This window comes from Arvicanthis niloticus, chromosome 1 (genome assembly GCF_011762505.2).
Source record: "Arvicanthis niloticus isolate mArvNil1 chromosome 1, mArvNil1.pat.X, whole genome shotgun sequence".
In the NCBI taxonomy this organism is placed as follows: domain Eukaryota; kingdom Metazoa; phylum Chordata; class Mammalia; order Rodentia; family Muridae; genus Arvicanthis; species Arvicanthis niloticus.
The window spans coordinates 100,050,667-100,072,316 of NC_047658.1; the positions used below are offsets into that span (position 1 = coordinate 100,050,667).

The 21,650-nt window shown below is 46.0% G+C and overlaps 1 long non-coding RNA gene across 1 annotated transcript; it reads left to right on the forward strand.

The window, feature by feature from the left end:
• Positions 1-10,199: 10,199 nt before the first annotated feature.
• On the forward strand, positions 10,200-20,649 carry LOC143436140 (uncharacterized). Its single transcript, XR_013106354.1, has 3 exons — positions 10,200-10,394; positions 10,703-10,829; positions 20,331-20,649. It is a non-coding gene; the product is annotated as an uncharacterized LOC143436140 (long non-coding RNA).
• Positions 20,650-21,650: the final 1,001 nt, after the last annotated feature.

Here is a 21,650-nt window from a genome sequence, read left to right on the forward strand (position 1 = left end):
GGAGGATTCCTGAGGCTCTCTGGCCAGCCAGTCTAGCTTAATCAGTAAATTCCAGACTCGTGAGAAACCCTGTCTCAAAAAGATAAAGTGGAGCAGGCAGAGAGATGGTTCAGTGGTCGAAAGTTTGTGCCCAACAGCTGATGGCTTGCGTTTGATCCCTGGAGCGCATGTAAAGGTGGGAAAAAGAGCCAACTCCACAGAGGTGTCCTCTAACCTTCACACATGTATTCATACATGTACAGTAGCATGCGTACTCATACACACACACACACACACACACACCAATGTGGATAGTGCCTGTCGATGTTGTCTGGTTTCCACACACATGTTATACATTTGTATATGTCCCACACAGACTCACGTACCCACAGACACATATTTATTGGACAATTAAAAAAATGCCATGGCAGCTTTACACTTTAAGAAAAGATGTGGACAAAGCTAGACTGCCCCTTGCCCTGTGGTGTGCACAGTCCTTCGGGGGAGGTGGACATTTATCAAAGCCACAGGCCTACAACACTTTGTGAATCCAGAGTCAAGGGGTCTGAATTCAGCTCATGAGAGGGGCCTCTACCACTGCGGGTCTGCCTTCTGATGCCTGTGGGATTCTTTAAAGCTAGAAAAGGAGTGTGATTTTATAGTGTATTTTAGAGTATTCTAACAAAATACTATAGACTGGTAATTTATAATGAAAAAAATAATTTGGTGCCCAATTCCAAACACATAGTCCTGGCATCTGGCAGAGATTTTATGCTGTATTATCCTATAGTAGGAAGCAGGTTGGGGGTGTGTGTGTGTTGCCTGACTCTATGTCTATGCACCACATGTGAACCTTGTGCCTGAGGAGGCCAGAAAGGGACATCAGATCTCCTGGAACTGGAATTATAGACAGTGGTTGTGAGCTACCATGTGAATGCCGGGAATGCTGGGAATGGAATCTGGGTCCTTTGGAAGAACAGCCAGCACTAAGCCATCTCTCCAGCCCCGCCCCATCCCCTGCCATTACTTGCTTTTATAACAAGTCCATTTCTGAGATTCAGAGACGTTACCAAGGCTATGTCATTAATTCATTTTCAAGGACAGGGCCTCATTGGCTGTACCCCAATATTGTTGCACTACCGAGGTGATTTCTAGCACGGGACACTTGCAACCATGACACTTACATGAACAGCATCATTCTATAATCTGCTGCCTTCTCTTCTGTACTCTGGGGGCATCTGTGTCCCTGGATGGCATCCATTGCATGGGCTGCCAGGCAAGCTGCAATGGACCTGGGCTCTGAGCCCCAGCTCTGTGGGAGTGTGGCAGGGAAAGTGTCTGGTTCCAGTTAGATCAGCCTCCCCTTGATGAAGCTTAAGAGATGGAAGGAACCACTGCAGATGAAGGAGGCTGCTTCTCACAGCAGCCTTGGGAGTCTTCAGCACCCTGGGGGGTCATCTGCTTAGGGATCTTTCATCAGCAGGCATCCAGAAGGGAGCCTGGGGAAGTATAGAGACTGGGGAGTGGTATCCACCAGAGGCCAGAGACAGGGGACACATGGAGTCCCCGTCCAGTCCAGGCACATGGCCAATAGGAAACTGGAGCCAGATCTAAGATTAGAATGGGTAGGTTTGTGGCTCTCAAGCCCCCACCCATGCTGTTTCTTGGCAAGGTTCTTCTTGTCCTGCTCTGACTCAGACCCTCCCTGGTTTGTCTCTGGAGTTATTGTTGCCGTCATTATCGTTGTTCTAATAAAATACTCGTCTGACGACCTCTTAGTAAGGCACATTGTTGACAGGAAATGTGTATTCTCTGCATTTCCTATTACACTGTGTATTTCCTGCCTCGTTTTTCTTTGGAGGACAGGAGTCACTGGAGATAATAGCATATTGACAGGAAAGCGAAAGCAGGAGAGCGTTGTCAGAAGTGAGGGATTTAGTTCTATTTCACGGCAGGGTTTCCTGGCGGCCTGCTTCACAGTGTATGTACCCCCCTCCCCTCAAACAGATTGTCCCCACAGCCTTCAGGGCTGATGTCTGGGTCCTCTACGGATGCCAGGCCTGCCATGTCTGGGAGCTGCAGTTTGGAAAGACTCCCTGAGAGTCAGGAAAGAGTGTGGAACTAACCTTCCTCATCAGTTACCAGAACTTAACTAAGGATGACAGGAGAAGAAGGGAAGAACCATCTCACTTTCTGGGACTGGAAAGATGGCCCAGTGGGTAAAAATGTTTGCTCTACAATCTTGAAGACCTGAGTTCGGATCTCCAGTACACACATTAAAAAAAATGCATACATACCCGAAAACAGTCTTGTCAGGGTGTCAGACAAGAGAATCTCTGGGGATTGCTGGCTGCTAGCCTAACTCCAAGCTCCTAGTGAAAGACTGTCAGAGTGATAAAGCAGGGCTTTTGATGTCCTTCTTTCACTTCTACAACACACACACACACCACACACACACACACACACACACACACTCCTCACTTCTCCTACACTTTTCTTTTTTCCTTTGATACTGACTTGCAAATAGTTCATAGCCAGAGGGAGAAACCACTGGATGAGTTTGTGGCTGGCAGGCCTCAGCTCAGAGCACCTGAAGGGAGGCGTTTTGAAGGTCAGCAGCTGTGGAGTGGTATTCAGACTTGGCATTCTCCTTGATGACCCTGCTCAGGACAGACTGTGAAGTGTTGGTCGGGCAGAATGCTGTTCAAGGCCAGTTGTGATGGGTCTAGCCCTTTCCTGGGGGCCTGCCAGTCTCCCACTGCTCTCTCCCAGGAAGTACAGATATGTTTACAACTAAGTGAAGGAAAGACAGATGGAGATAGGAAACAAACACCGCAGAGTCAACTGTCCCTTTGTGCCTGACTACCCCTTTCAGCACTTAAACATCTGTCCCCAGAAGACTGCTGTGATTGGTCACCCACAAAGTGAACATCTTTTGTTTAGTAGTCATGCCCAGGCTTGGAGCTGGTGACTGAGAGCTGAACAAGATACCTTCAGGATGAGAGAGAAAAAGAGAGACAGACAGACAGAGAGAGAGAGAGAAAGAGAGAGAGAGAGAGAGAGAGAGAGAGAGAGAGAGAGAGAAAGAAAGAGAGAGAGATATCAGTTTAGGGAATTATTCAAATTGCCTTAGGCCAGAGTTTACTGAGTCAGGTAGCCCAAAGCAGAGAGACCTCTTTTTTTTTCCATTAATTTAATTATTTATTCAATTTACATCTTGATCTCTTCCCCACTTCCTCTTCTCCCAGCCCCACCCTCTCATTACCTTCTCTCTCCCCCCTCTACTCTCTTCAGAAAAGGGTAACCTCTACCCCCCATCTGGGTACCAAAGGGATGTGCATAGTCCTGGCACATCAAGTCTCAGCAGGTGCACCAGGACTAAATGCATCCTCTCCCACTGAGGCCTGACAAGGCAGCCCAGCTAGGGGGAAAGGGATCCAAAGGCAGGGAACAGAGTCTGGGTCAGAGACAGCACCCACTCTAACTGTTGGGGGACCCACACGAGGACCAAGCAGTACATCTGCTACATGTATGTAGGGGGCCTAGATTCAATCCATGCATGTTCTTTGGTTGGTGGTTCAGTCTCTGTTCACCCCCCACAGGCCCAGGTTAGTTGGCTCTGTAGGTCTTCTTGTGGTGTCTTTGACATTTCTGGCTCCCCTGAACTCATCCCTCGACTCTTCTACAAGACTCCCTGAGCTCTGCCTAATGTTTGGTTGTTAGTTGCTGCATCTGTTTTCTTTAGTTGCTGGATGAAGCCTCTCAGAAGACAGTTATGCTAGGCTCCTGACTGCAAGCATAGAAGAGCATCATTAATAGTGTCAGGGGTTGGCTCACTCCCATTGGGTGGGTCTCAAATTGTGCCAGTCATTGGTTGGCCATTTCCTCAATCTCTGCTCCATCTTTATCCCTGGACATCTTGTAGGCAGGACAAATTTTGGGTCAAAGATTTTGTGGGTGGGTTGGTGTCACCGTCCTTTCACTGAAAGTCCTGCCTGGCTGCAGGATATGGCTACTTCAGGGTCTGTATCCTCTGTTGCTAGGAGTCGCAGCTCTAGGGTCAGCTCCATTTCCTCCCTGGAGCCTCCCAATCCCAGGTCTCCAGCTTGTCTGAGAGGTGCTCAGCCCCCACTGATTTCCCTTCTCTATCCCAGCCCTCTCGTTCCCACCCCACCCCTACTCTCCCCATACCTGATACCCATCCTCATTCCCCTTCCCAACTCCTCTCCCACCCAGTTCCCTCTCTCCATCCATCTCCAATGACTTTTATTTCCCCTTCTGAGTGAGATTCAAGGATACTCTTTTGGGCTTCCCTTATTACTTAGCTTCTTTGAGTCTGTGGATTGTAGCATGGTTATCTGCCCAGGATAACGAAAGCAATCCTGTATAATAAAAGAACTTCTGGAGGTATTACCATTCCTGATTTTAAGCTGTACTACAAAGCAATAGTAATAAAAAATGCATGGTATCGACATAAAAGCAGACAGGTGGATCAATGGAATTGAATTGAAGACCCAGAAGTAAACCCACACAACTATGAACACTTGAATTTTGACAAAGAAGCCAAAATCATACAATGAAAACAAGAAAGCATCTTCAACAAATGGTGCTGGTCTAACTGGATGTCTGCATGTAGAAGAATGCAAATAGATCCATATTTATTACCTTGCACAAAACTCAAGCCCAAGTGGATCAAGACCTTAACTTAGAACTGGATATACTAAACTTAATAGAAGAGAAAGTGGAGAATAGCCTTGAATGCATTGGTACAGGAGACAACCTCATGAACAGAACATCAACAACTCAGGAACTAAGATCAATAATTAATAAATGGGACCTCATGAAACTGAAAATTTCTGTAAGGCAAAGGACACCATCAATAGGACAATACAGCAGCCTACAGATTGGGAAAAGATCTTCACCAACCCTACATCTGACAGAGGGATAATATCCAAAATATATAAAGAACTCAAGAAATTAAACACCAACAACTCAAATAACCCAATTAAAAATGGTGGTACAGAGCTAAACAGAGAATTCTCAACAGAAAAATCTCTAATAGCCGAGAAGCATTTAAAGAAATAAATGTTTAGTGTTCTTAGTCATCAGTGAAGTGCAAATTAAAATGACTCTCAGACTCTACCTTACATGCATCAAAATGGCTAAGATAAAAAACTCACATAACAGCACATGCTGGCAAGGATGTGGAGGGAGAGGAAGACTCCTCCATTGCTGGTGGGAGTGCAAACTCAAACAACCACTTTGGAAATCGTTCTGGCAGTTGCTCAGAAAATTGGAAATAATTCTATCTCAAGACCCAGCTCTTCCACTCCTGGCCATATACCCAAAAGATGCTCAACCATACCACAAGGACACATACTTAACTATATTCAGAGAAACAATATTTGCAATAGCCAGAAACTGAACAAACCCAGATGTCCTTCGACTGAAGAATGGATAAAAAAAATGTGGTACATTTATACAATGGAATACTACTCAGCTATTAAAAACAAAGACATCATGAATTTTTGTAGAGAGGCTTCTTCATTCTTGCTGCCTGGAGAGGGGATTGTTACATTCCTGTGGGGACAGCGCCTCTTGTGGAATGGTGTGGAATAACATCCAAGTTGCTTGGGGCCCAGGAAATTCAGGTAGACTGAGGCTGGGCAGAAGAGTACTCAAGATTCTCTGAGGTGCTGAATAAGAATAGACAACAGAGGGTCTGCTTCATCCATCTGTCAGGATCCTGCTTTCCCCTACCCTTCCTTGGCCATGCAGAATGGGCTGAACTCTTCTCCTGGAGCCCTTACAACTGCAGTTTGTTTCTCCACTGAGGCATTCCCACAGGATCGGAACTGTTCTTCCAGCTGCCTGTGGGTCCTGGAGGGCCATGTCTGGTTTCTTCATCAGGCTTTTGATAGCTGTCTAGGTCTCTATGCTTCTGCCAGAGGGGCTCTGAGTTATGAATCAGAAGACGGTTTGCCGTGGATGCCCGTGTCTTTGAACATCTAGATATTTGTTTAGTTTTTCCTTCCAAACCTGAGTCTTGAAGATAAAAGTCTTGCCTTTAAGGAACCCTAAGAGATCAATGGAGAAAATGAGACTTAAGCTTATGGGAATGGTGTTGGGCCAACGCTTAGGGACATGGGTGAGAGGATGCCCAAGTCTGGGGACATTTGATGGGAACATAAGAAGTTTTTGCTACCCCCTAAGTTTGTATGGTGAGCTCCTGTGGGCTTCTCAGCATGTTACAGTGCAGCTTGCTCACTGGCCCACCCGGCTCCTCTTTCCCCTAGTCACTGTGGAGTCCCAGAACTAGCATGACATAGTTTGCACTTAATACATAGCTGGCACTTGCCCAGGGTGGGGATTTTGCAGTCAAATTTTGTGCTGGGTACTCTATGTCTATCATTTGGTTTACTCTTCCAGTGGCCCTATAGGATCCAGCTTTCTTTTTATTTAAAATTTTGTTTGGTAAAACAAGCATTGTGAAAGTTTACCATTCTAATCCTTTTTAAAAATCACATCTTAATCGAATTGTTTGACAACTTTGTATATGTGTGTAATGTTTCCCGATCAAAGACATTTCCCCATTTTCCTTTTCAACTCTGCCTGGACTCCCTCTTCCAAAATATCCCCTCCCATCCCATGTTTCCTTCTTGTCTTGGTTAGGGTTTTCATTGCTGCGAAGGGATATCATGACCAAGGCAACTCTTATAAGGGCAAACATTTAATTGGAATTGGCTTACAGGTTCAGAGTTCCAGTCCACTATCATCATGGTGGGAATCATGGCAACATGCAGGCAGACATGGTGCTGGAGGATCCCAGAGTTTTACATATTGATTCACAGGCAGCTGAAAGGGACTGCCATCAGGCAGCCAGGAGGTGGCCCACCCCAACAATGACACACCTACACCAACAAGGTCATACCTCCTAACAGTACCACTTCCCATGGGCCAAGCATATTCAAACCACCACACTTATTCGCCATTTTTTTTTTAAAGTAACCCACTCAGTCGGATTAGTCCTGCTTGAATCTGTGTGGGACCATTAACTAGAGCACAGACAACCTATCGGGCAGCCTGGCCCTGAAGAAAAAGGACTTGGTCTCCCTCAGCAGCCATTACTGTCAGTACTTCCTTGTGAGTCGTGGGGCTACATGAACCTCTCAATTTATGCTGGACTCTTGACCGGCTTGATGTTGTGCATGTCTTGTGCATGATGTTGCTGCTGCTGTGAGCCAGTGAGCGCAATACCATGTCCTATCCAGAAGACAGTGTCTCACAGCCCTCCTTCCCTCTTGCTGTATTCCTTCTGCTCTCTCTTTTGCAACATTCCCCAAACCTAGGACTAGTGGTCAGTTTGATAGAAATGTCCCATCTAGGGCTGAGTGCTCACCTAATTCTCAGCACTTTGATCAGCGATGAGTCTCTGCATTAACCCTTGCTCACGGTGAAAAGAAGCTTTTCTGAGCAGGTGGAGAGCTGCATTAACCCATGCATATGAACGTAAATATTTAGAAGGCAGTTTGGCAACATGGCCATTTTGCAAAACAATAGTAGCAGGTCCCCTCCCCCTCCTCAGGGCCTATGCTCTCCCAAGCCATAGACCAATAGTAGTAGCAGGTTTCCTCCCCCTCCTCAGGGCCTACGACCTCCCAAGGTCTTTACTAGGACTAGTTTACAGCACTAGACTTAAATGAACTCCCTCTTGTGGGATGAACCTCAAATTGAAGCAGAGAGCAGTTGGTTACCCCCACAACAGCCAAGCTACTGTTGCACTACTGGGCGGGTGCATCTCTTCATCTCTGAGATCCTCATTAAACAACAACAGCTAACTTCATCCACCATCTGCCCCAGACACTTACCATTTTACATTTTGTCTCTATGATTTGTGAACCCTGGGAATTCTCGAAATGTGGAATCCTACAACATCTGTCCTTCATGACTAGCTTATTCCAGCCCACATCACGTGTTCTTTCCTTTTTACTGTGGAGTAATATGTCACTACATGTATATCCCACAGTTAGCTTTTAAATTTTTTGTTTGTTTGTTTGTTTTTTTGAGGCAGGGTTTTTCTCTGTAGCCTTGGCTGTCATGGAACTTCCTTTGTAGACCAGGCTGGCCTCAAACTCACAGAGATCCACTGGTCTCTGCCTCCCAGGTGCTGGGATTAAAGGCGTGTGCCTCCACTGCCTGACTTTTAACGTTTTTAAAAGTTATTTTAATTTTTAGGGATGGTCTCACTACTATCTCTGGTTGACTTGGAACTCACTGTACAGATCAGGGTGGCTTCAAACTCACATAGCTCTGCCTGTGTCAGCCTCCTGAGTGCTGGCTTAAAGGTCTGTGCCACCATTCCTGGCCTTATCCCATGCATTTAAAAAACCCCAACTATCTTATATTTTAAGTGTGTGCACGTGTGTGTGTGTGTGGTACATGTGTGTGCGTGTATGTATATGTGTGTGGTGCATATGTGTGCACGTGTGTGTGTGTGTGTGTGTGTGTGTCTGAATGAACTTGTGAGTCGGATGTTCTTGAAGGCCACAGGCATCAGATCCCCTGGAGCTGAAGTTAACGACAGTGATGGTCTGACAGATGTGAGTGTTGAGAACTGAACTTGGGTCCTTTGCAAGAGCAGGAAGTGATATTAATTATTGTGCTATCTGTGTCTCCTCCCACCCCCATCCACTGTTTATTTGTTGACCGGTTGCTCCCACCTTCTGGCTGTTGTGACTATGGTTCAGGAGTTTTAAAGTCTTCAAGTTACCAAAATGAAGATGAAGGTTGAAAGTGCTTTTCCGGAGACGCCCCAAGTGACAGATCACATAAGGACAGGGGTAACTCTTAAGTCTGTGCCTGTAGGTTTTTTACTTCTTATTTCTTCACGTGATGGAGCAGATGGACAACTGAGTGAGTGCTGCAGAAGGCAGGTACTAATTGTATTAGCAAACCCAAGAATAGCTGCAGTAATAGAGGCTGCAATTTGGTTGGCTCAGTAGTATAACTCATTAACATACAGTGCGGCTACTGGTCGGTTCTGAGTTGGGGAGCTATTAGTCTGTGGCGTCATTCAGAAGATTCACGTCCTTTCATGCTCAGCTCCAGTATCCCCTAGAACCTGGGACTCCTCTATCTCTAGCCACTAGAAAGGGAAAGAAACCAGGGAAGATGCCCACTTGCCACTCAAAAGTCCCTGTGACACTCAAAAGTGCCGATCGCACCAGATTCAGGTAATTGGTGTAAAGGTGTCCAGGACCACACTGGAGGCAAGGGTGTCTGAGAGATGTGGTCCCCAGCTGGCAGCTGTTCCTAGACGCCTCATTACAATTCTGGAAGGTAGAACAGGCATTCCTGTTTGGATCAGTTGTGAATGATACACCAGCTACGGCTGTCAATATCAGAATGGGATTTTCCTAGAGGATGCTGGGAGAAAGGCCCAGGAGGCTCACCAGTGTGAACATCAGTATTGTCTGGACACAGTCCCTCCTGTACTATCTAATCTCACTTTCCAGCTCCCTCTCTGTCACAGGCTATTTCACGAGTGTGTCAACGTGGAGGCACGTTTCCACAGACAGCAGATAAAGATCTTCTAACCTTGTATTTCCTCTCGTATTGTCATAAATAGCTCATGCAATGCCGTTCCAGTGAGCCTGACAGTGCCTACATTGAGATCTGGATGCAGCGGCATATCTAGCTGTTATATATAAAAAAGAGTGACAGCATTCATCGTTTACGGTGACATCAATGAAGTCTGCTTGTAGAGGTTCACACTCTATCCATTCATAATGCCTTTTATGACTCCAGGCTTTTAAACGCGGCATTTGGGCCTATTTTTCAAATGTACCGCTATTATCAGCTCAGGAAGCCATTCTTCAACATTTCATTTTTCTAAGAATATCTGGAATATCTTAATTCCTATGAGGCTTCTCCGTGGGGCAGGCTGTCAGGGAGAACTTTAATGCAAAAAGGAAAGAAATGAAGAAGCTTCTGGATCCCTGCCTTGGGATATTGCTCATTCTCTATCCCCAGCCCTTTTTTTATTGTCATCCTCAAATAGACTCTGTAAGACAAGCCTGCTTATTTTGTGTGGGGACAATAGGGGGAGCTGTAGTGCGGGGCCAATCCTGACCTAGAAATATTGCCAGATCTGCCACGGGGAGGGCGGGGCTTTGTTGACGTTGGAACAACTTTCCCAGCAGGGCTCAGGGTTGTGAACTGAGATGGAAGTTTCTCCCTGCTTCCCATGAGATTCCACAGCTGATCAGTGATGCCCTCATGGTTTTTGAGGAAGAGACCCAGATGGAGAATCAAATCTGATATCCTTCTGAATGTTTCCTGTCTTTGGAAGAGGCATGTCGCTTGATCTTCTGTGTCCTGGCTTCATCCTCATCTGAAGCTCTTGCTAGAGCTGGGTAAGACTAGTGTAGCTGCAGAGGGCTGAGAACAATCTCTCTCTAGTTCAGTTCCCTTGGACAGTCTGGAGACAGCAGAGGCAGTTCCTGAAGTAACTTAGGCAGGGCTTGTGTAGTGGTTTACATGAGCTTGGCCCATGGGAAGTGGCACTATTGGGAGGCGTGGCCTTGTTAGAGTGGGTGTGGCCTTGTTAGAGTGGGTGTGGCCTTGTTGGAGGGAGTATGTCACTGTGTAGGTAGGCTTTGGGGTCTCCTTATGCTTGAGCTCTGCCCACTGCAGAAGAAAATCTCCTCCTGTCTGCCTGCAGAAGACAGTCACTTTCTGGCTGCCTTTGGATCAAGATGTAGAACTTTCAGCTCCTTCTCCAGCACTATGTCTGCCTGGATGCTGCCATGCTTCTCACCATGATGATAACGGACTAAACATCTGAAACTGTAAGCCAGCCCCAATTAAATGTTGTCCTTTATAAAATGTGCCTTGGCCATAGTGTCTCTTCGCAGCAATAAAACCCCAAGACAGGAAGATCTGACTATTGATTTAAGGGAAGGAACTTACTGAGTGTCTTGAGCTCCCCCTTGTTGTGGACACAGCAGACCTACCAAGGATGGGAACATTTGTCTGGCTCTAGGCAGCAGCAAACCCTTCCCTAGTTACAAATGGGTTCTGTGGGCTTAGCAATGGTAAATAACATTGATTCTCTCCACGTAGAAGAGGACATGATGGATGTGTTCAAGCGAGGGCTTTAAGAGTGTGTGCTGATTAGAAAAGGCAAAATAATTGTGAGATAGTGACTGATAGATGGAAGGGATTGTGGCAGAACTGGTTTCCTTGTACAAATGTCACCTGCCTTATCTATCAGAGACAATTAATGTCTGATGGCTGTGTGTTTCATATTCTACCCTTGGGTTGGCTGGGGAGTTCGAAGGATCCCCCACCACCCAAATGACCCCAAATTTGGCTCTGCCTCCAAGGCAGTTGAGCTTTCTCTTTGAAGCCTGTTAGAGACTCTCTATTTCTTTCCTGAATGGTTATGGTACATTGCCCATTCACATGTTCCCTGGGCCTGGCATGACTCCTGGCATTGGGTACTATGCTGTGTTTGTCTCAGAGCACTGAAAAGAACCTAAGAATTGGTGTCATGAGTTCAGGTCTCTGACATTGCACATGTTAGAGTGGGGAGGTGTCATGTAACCTCCAAGAGCTCATTTTCACAAGTCTGGAGTGAAGCTAAACAGCGCTTAGGCATGGGGATGTAGCTCAGTGGTAGAGTGTTAGCTTAGGATGTCTCAGGTCCTGAGTTCAAACCCCAGTGTTACTAAAGCCATCATACACAGCCTGCTGGACACAGAGGGAGTGATTAGGTTAAAGAGTTTAGAGTGACTCTTAAGAAGTTGCTGATATTTAACTTTTGTTAACTTAATGAATAGCAATGCCATAGGCCTCCACTAATGGTATTGCTTATTGCTGTATTGGCTTGGGTTGGCAACTGCGAGTTTTAATGCAAGCTGAAAGGAGTTCTGGCATTGATTAGTCATGTCTGCCACAGGTGAGGAAGGGAAGCAGAGGTGTAGGCTTGCTTGCTTATTTATTTATTTATTTATTTATTTATTTATTTATTTATTCTCTCTTGTCTGAAGGCTTCTGTTTGTGACAATACACACGAAAGTTCTTCATATCTGGTTGCTATCAATACCTCTTTGTGTATTTCTTTCAGTTCACTCCAACTCAATTAATGATCACGTAGACTTCTCAGAAAACATTCAGTTAGTCATCACAGGTACCCAGCAAGGATCCCTGAAGTATTGACAGCAGAACCTGGTCTTTCTGAATCATGCTGGCCCCACTTACCAGGGACCTTTGTATCCAATATCATCATCAGAAGGAAACATGTCAGAGCTCTAGGGCTGCGGAAACAAAGTGAGGGAGAAGCCAGCAAGCCAGCAAAGGTATTAATGTGGTGTTTTTACACCCGGAATGCCTCGCTGTCATCAGGAGCAGCCCCTTCATGAGATATAAGTAATTTGTGCGGGCTGATCCTGGTTTTCTCATTAATATGCAAATGAGGCATGCCAGTTGTTAGGTTAGAAGAAAGCTGTCATGTTTATTGTGACAGATTTAATGGATGTGTTTGGATTGTGCATTCAATGTGTTTTCAAGAGCATGTCTTATCTTTGTTTAGGCAGTAAATCAAAAATGTAAACAACAATTCATTAGCATCTGTCAGAAGCTCAAAGCCACATTGTTTCACTTGACAATCTTCCCAGAGGTGGGGAAGAAACCTCCTCTATCTGACTTCCTCATGGTTAGTTAGAAATTGCACTGGCTCGCTCCTGCCTTCCTCACCAAACGTGCAAGCAGTAGTTTAATGACAGTGGCTTTTCGTCTAGAGCTAGAAGGGTCTTGGAGCCATAAATAGAGACCTCTTGTCTTGATGCATCTTGCATGTGCTGCAGAACTTTGACATCTTGGTATCCTCAATGGTGACCAGGCCTGGAGTAGGTCCTGTCAAGACAAAATAGTTGATAGAAGTGTTGTTTCATCCCACAGCATGTTTCAGAAGAGCCACTGGGAGAAAACAGTGAAATGTAGGCACAAAAAGTGAAAAATAGGGTTGGAACCCAAGGGACTAGGGAGATGGCTCCGTTGGGAAAATGCCTGTGTTAAAGTTTATGATGCTAAAGGTTCCACAAACAATGCAAACGACTCCACAAAGGGGCCTGCAATATGTTTTACTGAGTAAAGGTACCTGTCACCTGAGTTCAGATTCCCAGCACCCACACAAAAACCTGGCTTATGGTATGAATCTGTAAACCCCAGAACAAAAGGATTCCTTAGAACTCATTGACCAAGCACCGTAGCTGGATTGATGAACTCCAGCCTCAGTGTTATCTCGGCCTCTAAAAATAAGGCAGAGAGTGGCAGAGGCCGACACCTGATGTCCACAACGTGCCTCCATCCAAACGTAAGTGTGAACACACACACATGAAAGTGTGAACACACACACGATTATGCATGTGTTGCCCGCCATGCATGCATGCATGCACAAACACACATACACACATGCACACACGCACATACACAAACATGTACACCCACATGCACACACATACACACTCGCGCACACACACACATATGCACACACAGACACACATGTACACATATGCTGCCCACGCACACATGCATGCACTCACACATGCACACATAGGGACTCAGGGAACTGTAAAAAGAGGAAAGGTGGGAGAAGAGGACTAAGAGAAAAGCTAACTCTGCCCTCCACACTCCGTTGAGGGACAAATAGAAGACTTTGTTTTAGCAGTGTAGTTTGTACAGATCAGGTCTTGCATAGAGTTGTGCTCTCTATTTTTTTTTAATATTTATTTATTTATTTATTTATTTATTTATTTTGTGTGTGTGTGTGTGTGTGTCTGTGTGTGTGCGTGTAGAACTTGGGTGTCATGGTGCTTTCATGAAGGTCAGAAGATAACTCAGGGGTATTGTTTCTCTCCTCCCACTATGTGGATCTCAGGGGGATCTGAACTCAGGTCATCAGGCTTGGCAACAGGTGCCTTTACCTGCTGAACCGACTCATAGGCCCATTTGTGGGATCTTTAGCATCGAAAACATGTGAAGTAACTCCACTTTCATTCTCCGTTCTCTCTTGGTTTCTAACCAGAGTTCCCATTGCTTCGCAGCTCAGTCTCAGTCTTTCTTTTCCCTCCCAGACAAGCTTCTGGGAAAGGTTCTCTGTCCTGTTCTGCACTGTGTCTCCTCCTTGTTCTGTCTCTCCTGTTGCATCCACTACCTCTGTCCCCACCTGATGACAGCTTTGACTGCCCTTTCCTACGGCTTCCTTGTCTCAGCAGTGCTGGTCTTCCCACTGGGTAGAATTGTCTTTGGGTGCTCTGCTCTGACTTTCTCATACTCTCAGGGTATTCTTGGTTGTCAGCTCCTCTTCCTTGGCTCCTCCCTCTTTTCTGCCATCAGTCTTCCATCCCTTGCTTTCTCTCTAGTAGACCCTGAGGGATCAACTCTTTGTAAGTCTCCTTTAGGCCTCTGGTGCTGTTATTGATGCTAAGATACAATACAGCATCCTTGATGGCAACAGGGAGCCCTGAGTGTCACCCCAATTTCCAGCGATCCATAAAGGCAAGGCAGACACCTATTTCCTCCCCACCCCAAGGAACCCACATCTGCCTCTCAATGGCTCCCTTTGCAGTCTTACCACTCCGGCCTTCAGGAGACTTCTTTGCTACCTGAAGCTCAGCAGCTGTCTTTTTAAATCCAGTCCAATCTTGGTTCCTTCTCCGCCATGGAGCTGAAAGGGATCCTTCAAATGCCTGCTTTCATCCTCTTCTGGGGAGCTCTGGGCCCTGCATTCTCTGTGAGCTCTGCAGCACCAGCTTGTCCCCAGGATACCTGGTCCTGTGGCTGGGATGGTCAGCTGTGGCTGCAGGGTGTTGTGTTCCTCTCCCTGGTCCTGCCTCTTTCAAGAAACCTTCCTTAGAGCTTCCTCTAGATTTTCTTCCTCCCAAGGCTTAAGCCTCTTTCTCCATTTTCCAGATTAGTTACTTTTCTGTCACTGTGAGAAAACACCATAATCAAGGCAGCTTACAGAAGAAGGAGTTCGTGGTTCTCAAAAGTTAGCAGCTAGGCTAGCTGGTGGCAGGCATAATGATAGGGGCAGGAAGCTGAGAGCTCACATCTTGAAAAATAAGCAAAAGCAGAGAGAGAGAGTGGACTCAAAATGGCTCCTGAGTTTTAATCTCAAACTCTTTCTTCAGCAAAACTGCTCCTTGCAAATACCCCCGAACAAATGCCACCAACCGGGCAGCAAGGTTATGGGGTACATTTCTCATGCAAACAAATCATCACATCCACTGCCTGCACCCATAGGCTCATGGCCCCATCATCATGCAAAATGCATTTAGCCCAACCTCTGGTCTGCCTTGATCTGCCCATGCTCAGGCTGAGGCCACCAGTTTGGCCACAGGCCTCAAGATAAGAATGACTTTTGTAGATGAACACTGGCAGTTCATGTGACACTAGGGAACATTAACACAACTCTCACAGAAACCAAAGCCCCAGCCTTCCTACAAAGGATCCTATTCTTCTGAGCTTACACCGGGGTTACAGAAACACATTAGGAGTTCCATTGATCAGCTTCATTGATCAATAAAAATTTGTGAAAAGCCTAAAATATTTACGGAGCAAGGTCATCTACTGAATCCAGGGACTGTGAGTAAGCACTGCCACAGTCTGTTTACACAGTGTTAGAGGGGAACCCGAAGGCTTCATGCACATTGGACAAATGCTACATCAGCCGAGCTTCATCCCCTGCCCTCCTATAAGTGTCTTCATAGAAAAAGGCCAGAACCTCCCCCACCTCTCCCTCTGCCCTCCACCCACACCCCAGGGCTCTACCTTTCTCAGGAACCCAGGAGGTCACTTCTGCCAAACCTGACAACTTGAGTTTGATCCCTCAGACCCATGCAGTAGTAAGAGAGAACCAGTTTCTGACCTCTGAAGTTGTTCTTTGATCTCCACACACATGTTCAAAGTATGGTGTTTGTGCAGTGAGCACATGCATGCGCACACACACACACCTACACCCACACCCACATGCACATACACACGCATGTTAAAAAACATTTTTAAAAGATTTACACCAAGATCTAAAAGGGTGCATGAACCTGCTAGCAGCAATCACCGTTCGGTGCCACGCTGAGTGAGCATTAAAGTAATGGATGAGCTTGTCCAGGAGATCCAGGCTCACATAAAGAGAGAGCCATGAGCCTTAACAATACCTCTCCCTTTTTCCCTTCATCCCCTCCTCTCCCCCTTCCTCCCTCTCCTTCTCTACCTTCTTCTTCCCCTCTCCTACCTCTCCCTCCTCTTCCCCCTCCTCCTGCCCCTCCTTTCCCCCATCCTTCTCCTCCTCCCTCCTTTCTTCACTTCCTCCTCCTCCTTCTTCATCTTTCTTCTTCCTTCAGTGTAACAAAGATCAACATGCAACTCACCCCAGGAGGTGCTATGTCAAGCAATTAGGAAATGGGACGATGAAAAAATCAATTTATTCAAAAATCAATGACTTTATCCTATGAGGGGTTAAAATAAAACTCGCATGAGTAGAACGCCAATCCCCACCTCCACCCCCACCCGCAGCCACCAGAGTCACTGTGGCCCAGGGAGGCTTCAGACAGCAAAAGGGGTTAAGATATGGATTTTTTTTTTTTAACTCTAGATTTGAAGGAGGACCCCTGGGTGAGCTTTTCATTGTGTCAACTAAAAATGTTTTAAAAATCAATATCACAGTATATAAAAGGATCTTCTAAAGACCGTGTCAGCCCCATCCACAGCCAAGTGGCCCAGTGACTGATAGAACAGGAGAGCATTAGTTCTTCCAGGCTCGCAGCTAAGGGGAGGGGAGTAGATGCACAGTTTTTCATGCAGGTGGAGAAGCTTTCTACAGAGCACTGATTGCAGGCAAGCTGGGCATGGTAGAGCCTAGCTGTAGCCCCGGCACTTGGAAGGTGGAGGCAGGAGGATTAGGAATTCAAGGTCATCTTGGGCTTCATGGTGAGCTGTAGGCCAGCCAGACAGTATGATAGCCTGTCTTGAACAAACATGAACTAAAATTCAAACCAAATAGGATGCTAGTGGTTACTGCAGGAGAAGGTGATGCAGATCTGACTTTTCCCATCAGTTTTCAGTCAGAGACAAGATATGCTTTTCCTTACTGTCCTCAGGTTGAAGCTGAAAGCTGTTCAGTCATAGAATAACTATGAAAATAACTAAGATTCATTCAACAAACACTAAATTCCTGCTGTAAGTCAGGGGCTGAGTTTTGTGCTCTAAGGATGGGGCATAAAAACTCGTCATCAAAGCTTTGTTCCTAGGAGTTTAGATCCAGGTAAGCCTTTCGAATTTAAAAAAAAAAAATCTTTTGGTTACTGTGGGTATGTGCATACAATCATGTGTGTAGGCACTTTTGTGCCATAGGACTAATGTGGAGGGCAGCTGACCATCTCAGCACATTCCACCTTGGTTGAGAGGGGTCTCTGTTTTTTTGTAGCTGCACACAGGTATGACCTAGTTGACCCACAGGCTTCTGGGGATCCTTCTGTTTCCAGCTCCCGCACTGTAGGAGCATCGGGATGAGAAATACACTATTGTGTCTGGCTTTCATATGGGCTCTAAGGACTCGAACTCATGTCTTCATGCTTGTTCAGCAATCCCTTTACCCACAAAGCCATCTCCCTATCCTGAAAAGTATTGCCAAGACTCCCTCCACTCAATGGTTTCCCCTGTTTTGTTTTTGTTGTTTGTTTGTTTTCCTGGCAGTACTGGGGATTGAACCTAGAGTCTCATGCATGTTAGGAAAGAGCTCAACCCCTGAGCTACTCTCGAAAACCTGGCTTTCCAACTTTTGAGCCTTGATCCATTGGCAGAAAGTCCATCCTGTGCACATTTCTGTGCTTCTTGATAAGAAGTATGTTCCACTGTCTGCTTCTATATTACGAAGTGTGTTGCTATTTCTACTGCAGTCTCTTGCATTAAAAAGAAAACCAATTGCTGTTTGCTATCTGAAAAGTTGATCTCCTGTCCTTCTATTAATATACGTGTGTACAGATAGATTATATGCAATATATATCAAACTAGTTCTATAACATACAACTAATATACAGTGTCTTGAAGTTTTCAAACTTTCTCTCTAACTGGACAGCACAAGGGAAAAGTGATACAGAAGAGCCTGTGACTGACAGAGTGGATAGTTTTCCGTCTGGGGTGTCAGGGAGGGTGTCACAGAGGAAGTGACATCCAAGATGGGCCTGATGACAGAGAAATGCCTTCAGGAGCTTGTCTGAGTAATGGAGGAGTCATGAAGTTTGTGACATAATAATTCCTGTTATTATGTTCTGGTTTCTTTATTTTTTGAGTTAAAATTGTGATAGTTTGTGTATTTATTTATTTTTATGTATATGTATATGCACATGTATGTATGTATGTATACTGTATACATGCAGATGCCTATAGTGGCCATATGTATCCCTTGGAGCTGGAGATGTAAGCCATCATATGGGTGCTGGGAACTCTGTAAGAACCCAGGTCCTCTACAAGAGTAGGAAGTACTCCTAACTGCTGAGCCGTCTCTCCAGTCTCTAATTTTAACTATCACTGGACACCACTTAGAACCACGTGGGAAGTGGTCTTTGGGCATGAGTGTGGGGCCTGTCTTTGTTGTCAATCGAGGTGAGAAGACCCACCCTGAATGTGGGTGGCTCCATTTCATAGGCGGAGCCCTGAGCTGTAGTGGAAAGGAGAGGAGGGGTTGAGCTGAGCAGTGTCGCACGGCACGGCACGGCACGGAGGCACGGATCCACATGCTGGTTCTCTCTGCTGGTGACTGCATGTGAGGCATTATGCTTTGGCCTTCACTTCCTTGCAGTGAGTGATACTTGGAACTTTAATTTAAAGCAAACCCCTTCATCCCTCATGTCACTTCTGGTCAGGCTGCTTCATCACAGTGACAGAAATGAAGGGTCTCACTGTATAGCCAAGGCTGGTCTTGAGCGTGTGAATCATCTGCTGTAGCTTCCCCAGCACTGAAATTACCACTGTGGACTACTACTCCCAGCCTACTTCATGTCATTTTATTAATATGTGAAATGACTCTTCCTTTTTAAGGGACAGTCCCACCTATGGCTGTGTTAACTTGTCCTCACATGCCTGTGACTAACCAGAGTATTATGCTGATGACATTTTATCAAAAGGGGAAACAGACTTTGCTTTTTATTTGTGTTGTCCCAAAACACCTGACAAAAAAACAATGTAAGGAAGGAGGGGTTTATTTTGCTGTGATCTGGAAGTGACAATACCTCCAGGGGACAGAGACAGCACCTCTGGAGAACCACAAACCACGCAGCATTGCACCCCATGAGTGAGACTCCCCTCTGCCAGCTTTGAAAAGCCTTAGCCCATAGTGCACCCCAAGCCACCTTGCTGGGCTCAGCTATAGTTCTGAACTTTCTAATTTTTTCCTGTCCTTGCCCAAAGCTGTCACCTCCAGAAACACTGGCTGCACTGTCTCCTCTCCCATCACAGTGATGAAGGCTCCTGGGCCAGGCCCATCCCACCCTCTCTTTATCCCAGTTCTCTCTGGACCAGAAGTGGCCAGACATAAAGCATTCAAGAACAAGGTGTAAGTTCACTCCAGTTCTAGGTACTTGCCACAGCTCCTGCTTCTCTGACAGGGGGCATGCAGACCCAGCTGGCTTTCTGGTTCCAGGTTCTCAGGATCCTGGGGTGACATAGATATCCTTAGCCAGTTAGACTGTTCCTCCCCACTGCCTACCAGTGTTTTGACCTTGGCCACAGACTCATTTTGAAGATATAGTCAGTCCATCGTGATGGGGAAGCCACGGTGGCAGAGATATAGTAATTGTGCCTGCCATCAGGGAGCAGAGAGAAGGATGCTCGTGATCAGCTTGCTTTCCTCTTTTCGTTTAGCCCATGGATTGGTGCCATTAACACTTAGGGTGGGTGTTCACACTTAACCCAATCTAGAAACTTCCTCACAGACATGTCCAGAGGTTGTTCTCCTAAGTGATTCTAGATGCTGTCAAGCTGACAATATTAACCATTACACAGAACAAGGACCTTGCCCATAGAGCCACAGTTTGCAGGCTTTGTCAGGCTTTGGCTGAGTCAGGTATGAACTTCAGTCTGCTGATTTGCAACCTGAGTCACCTTGGCAATGGGAAGCTGGGGGCTGAATCTCTGAGTGGGCTTGGTGGTGAGGGCGGAGGGGAGAGCCCCAAACAATCGCTTTGAGATCTACAGAAGCTCTTGCCCACCTTCATCTCCTGCTCAGACGGCAGCACAGGCTGTGTGTCTCTGAGCCCTAACCAGGTCAATTCTTTTCTGCCTTTCTCCAGAAGGAAGCCCGAACTTGGCAGTGTTGAGCCTCCACCCGGTCTGGTAAATAACCACCTCTCTCCCCAGAAACCTTGTGAATCCAACCTCCCAGTGTGGAGCCCACGACTCAAGGGGAAGCCTTCTGTTCACCAAGTCCAAGATCTGCCCTCTCCCCACACCAGGCGGACTCTCCAACCTCATCTGTTTGACTTGCTTTCTCTCAAGGAACTTACAATTTAATCAGGAGTCCCTAATAGTACACGCATTCTAAACTGCAATCATTCATTGTGGCTAGCCTGGGGCTTTTCTGTCTGTTAGAAATATCAGGGTTATTTCCTTCTTTTAAGAGTTTATGTTACTAAAAAAAATAAAAATAACTTTACAAATAATGTTTGCTGTTTAATGTTTTCTCCTGAAATATCAATCTGTGAAAAAATAGAAACTCCTCTCTCTCTCTCTCTCTCTCTCTCTCTCTCTCTCTCTCTCTCTCTCTCAAACAATTCATCTTTAGGATGGAGTTCCAGTTTCTTATAATGTAATGAATGTACTGCAGATAATGGTCCGACAGTGCAAATGAAAGGCACATATAATCAAAATGATAATGGAGCGTATTGTACTGCTTGTATAATAAAATCCATACCAATATGGAAATCATATCTCAAGGCAACATTCCTCTCTTTGATTTTTTGTAGTAATTGTATGTGTAGGAGCAGGGCAGTGAGAAGAGGGAAACAAAGGTCTTTATTGCTTCATTAGGCAGCTGGCGCTCTGACGGTCCAGCTTGTCAACAGCCATCCCTTAATTTTCTAGGGAACTTACTCTCTACTCACAAAAAATGACTTACAGCTCATGCCCACTTTCTCCTCAGTCCTCTGTCTGTGAAGAGGCACATCGAGATGAAACGGGATTGCAGGAGCCCTTTGAACTGGCACCTTCTGCCTGCCATGTCACAGAAAATCTAGAGGTTGGGTCAAATGGGAGTTAGGTCCGCACTGAGGCCTGAGAGAGCCTCAGGTTGGATGCAGGACCCTGCTCAGCAGTGTGCAGAAATCTGAGTCTTGAAGTATAGAGGGATGGTCAATAATGAGAATTGCTCGCCCTCCGGTTGGTTCATGCACTTGCCTCAAGTATGACCTTGGATTTATTTCTCTAAACTGCTTAGGTCCAGACCTTTGGAAGCCATCCCCTCATCTCTCCCTCAGCTACCAAGGACATGCTTTGCTGTGTGGGCAGTCTAGGTATATAGGGGAAGGCCTGATGGTTATGGGGGGCAAGGCTGTCAGAAGCTGAGGAAGCTGAGGAAGGTTTTGGGAGAGAGTGGGCTTTGCTTGGTGTTTTCC